General features: G+C 40.3%; 1 protein-coding gene across 4 annotated transcripts in view; it reads left to right on the top strand.

Moving 5' to 3' along the window:
- The first annotated feature begins 2358 nt into the window (after positions 1–2358).
- The window catches only part of TRPC4 (transient receptor potential cation channel, subfamily C, member 4), a 448068-nt gene continuing 442913 nt past the window's right edge, over positions 2359–7513 (top strand). For all 4 annotated transcript variants that reach the window (XM_006837666.1, XM_006837664.1, XM_006837668.1 and 1 more), the window contains exon 1: positions 2359–2564. The gene's annotated coding sequence lies outside the window, so the exon portion shown is untranslated. The remainder of the gene's footprint in view (positions 2565–7513) is intronic.

The following is a 7513-nucleotide window of genomic DNA, read 5'->3' as shown; positions in this document are numbered from 1 at the left end:
TTTTTTTTGTTGTTGTTTGTGTGTTTTTTAAAAAGCTAAAGTGGATAGAGAGAAATACTGTTAACTGATGGTATACGGAGGGGATTATAATCAATGTAATTAAACAAGGTATATGAACTGTTGAATGTGAAACTGATAATGTGCCCTGTAAACTTTTACTCAATCCACAATAAAAACCTTAAATTAAAAATAATAAAAAAATAGATATGTCCTTGTATATTTTATACAACCCAATGTTTTGTTGTTTTTAAGTTCCATAGAGTCAATTCTGACTCATAAGTAGGAGTGACTGGTAAGTTTGAACCTTTGAGGTTGTGGTTATCTTATAGTGCCACACCAGGACCCCAAGCATTGATAATGTTAGGAAAATAAAGGGCAGCTTAATACTAATGAACTTTTGTGGCAGTGTAAAAAGATTCGGAAAGAAAAAGATCCTTTTGTTGCTCCTTCCTGCTGGGTTAGCTCCTTAGTTTTCTGGAGAGGAATTACAGAAAACAGAGTCAAATCAGTGGGCTGGAGTATTTTGGAAGGAGTCCTGTTAAAGAATTGTAATAGGGCCTAAGGCTGAACCAATGAGAAGAGCATAAAGTTAGGGAGAAATTTAAAAATATATTATAATAATAAAAAAGTGGGGATCATCCCACTGGGAGGTGGCTTGTAATATCCTCTTTACTCAAGCAAATACTTTCAAAACCTCAACTGGTGTGAAAGACTCAGAAGGCAAGAGGCAGATGTGGATTGAAATAAGATGATCAAGAAGAAAATGTTTTGATTTTGTACTTTGGAGCCTGTGTGCCAGCTTGCCTGTTACCCTTGATTGCATTGGTCAGTATTCCGCGGAAAGAACTGGTCCTCCGGGCAGCCCTTAAAGCAAGGTTTAACAGTGAGGGGCCGGGACAGGAGAGGGGCTTGTGCTCAGATGTTCACAAGTGCAAAGTTGAAGCAGGAGTCTTCTGAGATGCAATAGAAGACAAGCTGCTCAAGTACTGCGATAGGAAAGAGAAGGAAATCACGTAGAAACAGCATGTTGAGAAGGGTTTGGTTAATGTGCCAGACTGCAAAGTCATTTGAACTGCAAGGTTGGTGGTTCAAGCTAACCAGCTGCTCCTTGGAAATCCTATGCAGAATCGCTACAGGTCGGTACTACTTTAACAGTACTTAACAACTACAACAAAATTCCCTGTGGAGGTCACTCTATTTTTACCAATTGACTGCCAAGTCTTTCTCTTGCAAAAGGGGACTCTGATTGTGATTACCAAGCCTTCCTGAGTGGTTGTTGTTGTTAAGTACCATGGAGTCGGTTCCGACTCACAGAGACCCTGTACAGAGTTTCCAAGGCTGTAAATCTTCATGGGAGCAGAAAACCTCATCTTTCTCCCGCGGAACAACTGGTAATTTCGAACTGCTGACCTTGGGGTTAACAGCCTGATTCGTAACCACTACGCTACCACAGCTCCTTTCGTGAGTGGTTAGCACAAATAAATTTGTCTACTTTGCCACTATATATATATGTTTTCGTTTCTACTTCTCACTTCATATATTTCATGTTCATACATACTTCAAAAAGATTGGCTAAGAAATAACGTTTATACTGAAATCTCAGTACTAGGATGCGATTGCTCACACACCACACACGCAATTTTACATACACTCCACCTACAACCAGAGAAACTCGGGGTTTCAATATTAGGAAATTTACTGATTTTCCTGGGATTGGTTGCTAGACTGGTCTTGGTGGATGTGGGGCAAACGCCAAGCCTCATCAATTATTGACACCAGTGGCAAGCCGAATTCTCTTACTTGCAGGACAAGTCTGACACCTCGAGGACTGGAGTGGGGACGCTTAGAAGGGTTGGGTGCCTGTGCTTGCTTACTGGGGAAAGAACGGGGCGCTCAGAAGCCGGACTAGGGTGTGAATTGAAATCCAGTTTCCCCGCAGAGCCCGCCCCAGACTGGAGGTGTGTCTGTCTTTCATCTAAGAGCGCGGAGAGTGCTCTCGCCTCGGACTAGGCAGCTAGACTTTGGGCAAGCTCTCTGCCTAACTGGCTGACGGGAAGCAGTAGCCCGGGAAGTCAGAGGCTATTCCGGAGCTTGCGAGTCTGAGGCTGAGCGGTGCTCAGGTTCTGCCCGGTGACCGGTCTCTCCACTGCCACGCAGAGCAATGCGTGAGACGTACATCTTCCTAAGGTAGTCTGAACGGACCCAGAGCCCGTCAGCCGTTGGGCCCAGGGCCCGTGTTCCAGCCGTGGGAACCCGAACTTTATTGTGAGGGATTGAAGAGGGCCGAGGTGGGCGAGGTTCTCCTTCCCCTCGCCCACCTCCTCCTCCTGACAGCCCTCCCCAGTTTCCCAGGGCTAGGCTCTTCGAGCATCCTCCCTCCGCCCAGCTCCCTGCCAACTGCGTGGGCTCCAGCTTCGTGCGTTTGCCTTGGAATGCTCCACAACTACTCAGCGACCGAGGAAAGCCCGTCAGAATTTGCCGGGCGTGCTCTCACTGGGCTTCGCTCCCGCCCCGCCAGTGCTTGCATTTGATCGCCCTTCAACCAGAAGATTGCAACTTTCCAGGTAAAGGGGGTATCGCCTGAGAGCGCCATTTGAGGGCAGCTACATTTTACTTCTTTTCTGGGATTTCGGTTAAGTTTTCTCAAGCTGCCTGGGAAGTAGACTCCCTCTTGGGAGACGAACATCCCTAAGGGATTAGGAGTTCAAAAGGTTCCCTGGGCTACATATGTTTTCTCTTCAAGACTCGGGATAAGGTTTCTGAAGCTTTCTGTGGTTGACTGGGGCTGAGCCAGAGTTTGGCGATGTTTCTCAGCCTCTCACCGCATTAGATTTTAAAGCGGGGGAGAGGGCGAGGAGTGAACCCCCTGTGTGACTTATATGGTAAACAAAGCAGATGCAGCCGAGCGGAGCCCAGCTGCTGGGTACGGAAGCTGTTTCTAGTCTTTTATGAATTTGGGGAAAATGGAGATCCTGGTAGCCCTATGCTCTCTGGCACCCAAACTGGGGGAATAAAGGAAGAAATAGCACAATATCCTACAGATCAATTGCGCTCTTCGTCATTTTCATTCTCTGGCAAAAAATAAACAAACGCTTTTATGCTTGTTCTTGGACCCAGACTAGAGATTCCCAATTCTCCTAGCAACTGAGTCAATAACCCTGTTTGCTGCTTAGGTAAATCACTGGAATTCATTGCTCGTTTTGAGGTTTAGGTTGTAATTCAGATGTCTTTTTTTGAGTAGAGACAAGAGAATACTGAAATGATTGTGAAAAGGGAGCTCTAATAATGTCTGCATTCACGATGGTATGGATTCCTAGGGAGAGCCTTTCCAGTTAAATTCCAGAGTTAAAAAATGCAGCAGGTTGCTTACGAAGTACTCTTGGAACTAAAGGAGTGGAAGGACGCAAAAGGATTAATGTTAAAACAAGTTTGCTCATTGATTTAACGTAAATTAAACAGATTTGTAAAATTGGGGGAAAAAATCTCTCAGGGCTCAGAATTTCTGACTTTCCTACCTACGGCTATCTTCACATTGTTGTTGTTGTTGAGTGCCATCAAGTCGATTCCGACCCATAGCGATCCTGTATAGGGTTTCCAAGGAGCAGCTGGTGAGTTTGAACCGCTAACCTTGCAGTTCAAACGGCTTTGTAGTCTGGCGCATTAACCTACAGCGCCACACAATAGTTCTTTAAGAAGAAAAGGTTGACTGAATTTTTTCAAAAAAAGTAAAACACTGGATTTCCTAGTGAGAGTTAAAAAAGACTCTATAGGTTAAAACATTGAAATCTCTCTGTGGTATGGTTTGCTATTTAAATTTGTATTCATTTGCATTTGTAATACCTGCTTTTATTCAATTGAGCAGCATCTCTGGAAACACCACCCCTTTAACTATTTAAGAACAAAAAGCAACAAGATAGAGGGGTAACCAAAACTTCAGAAATTAGAATCAAAATTGTAAGACAATTTTAAGGAAGTGCTTTACAAACTACATTCGTGAAGTAGCAGTATTGTTAATGCAAATCAACACATCAAAAGAAATCATATACATTTTGTACAAGTATAATTGTATATAATTTCTTAGTTTAATAAAGGATGCCCAAGTTAGTAGAGGTAGAAGGAGAGAAACCACTTACATGGATGTCAATGCACTAAAGATCAGCTGTCTTTCAAGTGAGCTCTGATCAGAGTCTGCTAAGCTTTCCACAGAGTGAAGATCAGCTAGGAGAGTTCTGTACAAAGAAGAATACTAGCAGGTTGATAATATCAGTAAGTAAGAAGTGTTTAATACTTACTGAGGAAATTAGAAGTAAGAGAGTGAAAGAAAGAATAATGACAATATATGTCATTGAAAATGTTTTAAAATTTTACTTTCTCTACTAAGAAGAACTTAAAAGCACCAAGTATCATAACTAAACAGACAGAAGAAACACATCTCTTTATAAACACCGTCAGTACTTCTGAAAATAAAGTATCTCAATAACTTGCTTAGTGGTCATGCTGAAAAATGTAGAAGATGAAACAGGTTTTCATTACTTTTAAATTTTATGCTTTTATAATGCTTACATTGTTTATTTTTCTGACATTTTATTTCCATAAGGTCAAATGCAAAATGCTTAGAGAAGATTATGAGAACATTAGAATCTGTATGCATTTTAGGACCATTTAAGTTACTAAACTAAACATTTTTTTTAAAAGTATGTTGTTGTTAAGCCAGAGAAGTGGCTGGAGTGTTCAAACCACTGACCTTGCCTTTCAAAGTGACCTTGCAGTTCAGTTCTTGTCGTCCAGTACTACACCAGTATTATAGTATGTTGTTGTTTTTAAGTTCTGCCCAGTCCTTTTCAACTCATAGCAACCCTGTATAGGGTTTCTGAGGAGCAACTGGTGAACTGGTGAATCTGAACCTCCAACCTTTCTATTCAAACTGACCTTAGGGTCTAGTGCTTATCCTACAGCACCACATCAGGACTCCAGGATTATAGTGTAGCCCTAATCAATTCATACTTTGCACAAAGAAAAAAATTCTGCTACAACTGCCTTTACTTTTTTCTTATATTTTATCAATTTAAATATCATATTAATTGCCATATTTTACACTTTATTTCTTGTGCTTGCTCGTTAGAGAGGACTAAAAAGTTATCTGTACCAAAATTCTAATTCAGGAAACTTGAGTTAGATAAATTTTAAACAAAACAAAGAAATGCAACAACTTATAGTTTATAAGATATTATACCATTTCAACCCATGAAAAGTATGGAAACATGATTACATTTTTATTAAAATAAAAATCAATTCTTTTAAGGTATGCTTTTAAACCCATCAAATAAAAAGAAAAAAAAGAACAAAACTTTCAGAAATATATTCTTGTGTGACTATTGTGTCATATTTTTACATCCATATATTTAATCTGGAGTCTTGGTATGGTTCTGTAGGATAAGCACTGAACTGCTAACCACAAAGTCTACAATACAAAACCACAAACTGCTCCTGGGAAACTGTATACTGGGTCTCTATGAGTCAGAACTGACTCGGCAGCACTCTGCAACAACAGCAAGCCTTAATTTTGGCAACTTAGATGATCAGTATTCCATTTAGCAGCTTAAAACTGAAATGATTTTCTATTTCTAATTAATAAATGTACTAGAACAGCAACAAAAAAAAGGATAAATGAACTCATTTGACCAATAATTAAAGGTGGGAATATTAGTGTTCTAAGGGATGTTATAAAATCATATATGAGAAATATTAGGCAGTGACTAGGATAGTAAAACTGTGGAATTAATGTTTTCTTATGAAAATGTAACTGTTTTATTTTTTAAAGCAAGCTAGGTGAAGCTAAAATATAATAAACAATTAAATTTCCTTTCTCCAAAGTTATCATTGCAAAACATTCCATGAGATCAGATTGTGATGTCCATCTTGACTTTCCAAATTGTATTGTTTGTCCAATTGAGACTTCTCTTATTTACCACATTTATACCTATGGAAAATTTACTGTGTGAGCACTTTGGTTCTCATTGAAAATGAGATGGAAGAGGAAGCTTAAAATGTTAACCTGGTCTTTTTCTTTAATTTGTGCCCCATCCTGCCTCTTTGCCTTCTTCCCAATAAACACTAGAACTTGTTCAATTCAACCTAAACTGAATTGGGTATTTACATCCACCTGACTCAATCCATGGCATTTTCCATAACCTCATATGCATATGAAAGTTGGACAGTGAATAAGAAAGACCACAGAAGAGTTGATGCATTTGAGTTATGGGATGGAGGAGAATTGAAAAGTACCATGGACTTCCATAAGAACAAACAGATCTGTGTTGGAAGACGTACAGCCAGAATGCTCCTCGAAAGCTAAGATGACCAAACTTCATCTTTCATAGTTCAGTCATATTACCAGGAGGACCAGTCTCTGGAGAAGAATGCCATGTTTGGTAAAGTGGAGGGTCAGAGAAAAAGAGGAATGACCCCAACAAGATTTATTGGCACAGTAGTAGCAGCGATGGGCTCAGGCATAGCAATGATTGTGTGGTTGGCCCATGACTGGGCAGTGTTTCATTCTGTTGGATATAGGGTCACTATGAGTCGGTGCTGAATCAATGGTACCTAATAACAAGGTGTGTATTTCCTTTTGCTACATATTTTATTTCTAAAACTCCCAGATATATGAAGGGATTTTTAAAAGTTCGTGGATGAATGAAATTGAAAGATAATGGAATTTTTACACAAACTTTTTGAAAGCCATTCTTATTGTTATTAAGTGACATTGAGTAATTGTCACTGCTTGGTCCTCACAATATTTGAGCTCATTTTTGCATCCACTGTGTCAGTCTGTCTCATTGAATGTCTTCCTCTTTTTTGCTAACCCTTTACTTAACAAGCATGAGTCGACTGTGATGATAACATGTCAAAAGTACTTGAGACAAAGTCTTCCCATCCTCACTTCTAATGCTAAAAGTACTTCTTCTAAGACAGATTTGTTCATTGTTGTGGCAGTCTATGTTGTTATTGTTGCTAGGTGCCATCGAGTCGGTACCATCTCATAGCGACCTTATGCACAGCAGAACGAAACACTGCCCGATGCTGGGCCATTCTCACTACTGTCACCACACTTGAGTCCATCAATGCTGCTACGTGGCCAATCCATCTTGTTGGGGGTCTTCCTCTTTTTCTCTGATCCTCCACCTTACCAAACATGATATTCTTCTCCAGTGACTGGTCCCTCCTAACAGTATGTCCGAAGTATGAGAGACGAAGTTTGGCCATCATGGCCTCCAAGGAGCACTGCACTTCTTCCAAAACCAATCTATTGGCACTTGTAAGTGCCCATGGCACTTTCAAGTTCAAAGCATCAATTCTTCTATGGTCTTCTTTATTCACTGTCCAGCTTTCGCATGCATATGAGGTTATTGGAAACACCATGGCTTGGGTCAGGCCACAAGCTGACATCTTTGCTGTTCAACACTTTAAAAAGGTCTTGTGCAGCAGATTTGCCTAATGCAATACGTCGTTTGAT

This window comes from Chrysochloris asiatica, unplaced genomic scaffold (assembly GCF_000296735.1).
Source record: "Chrysochloris asiatica unplaced genomic scaffold, ChrAsi1.0 scaffold00022, whole genome shotgun sequence".
Taxonomy (NCBI): domain Eukaryota; kingdom Metazoa; phylum Chordata; class Mammalia; order Afrosoricida; family Chrysochloridae; genus Chrysochloris; species Chrysochloris asiatica.
Note: the sequence above shows the minus strand (reverse complement) of the source record. Positions and strands in the feature narration are given on the sequence as shown.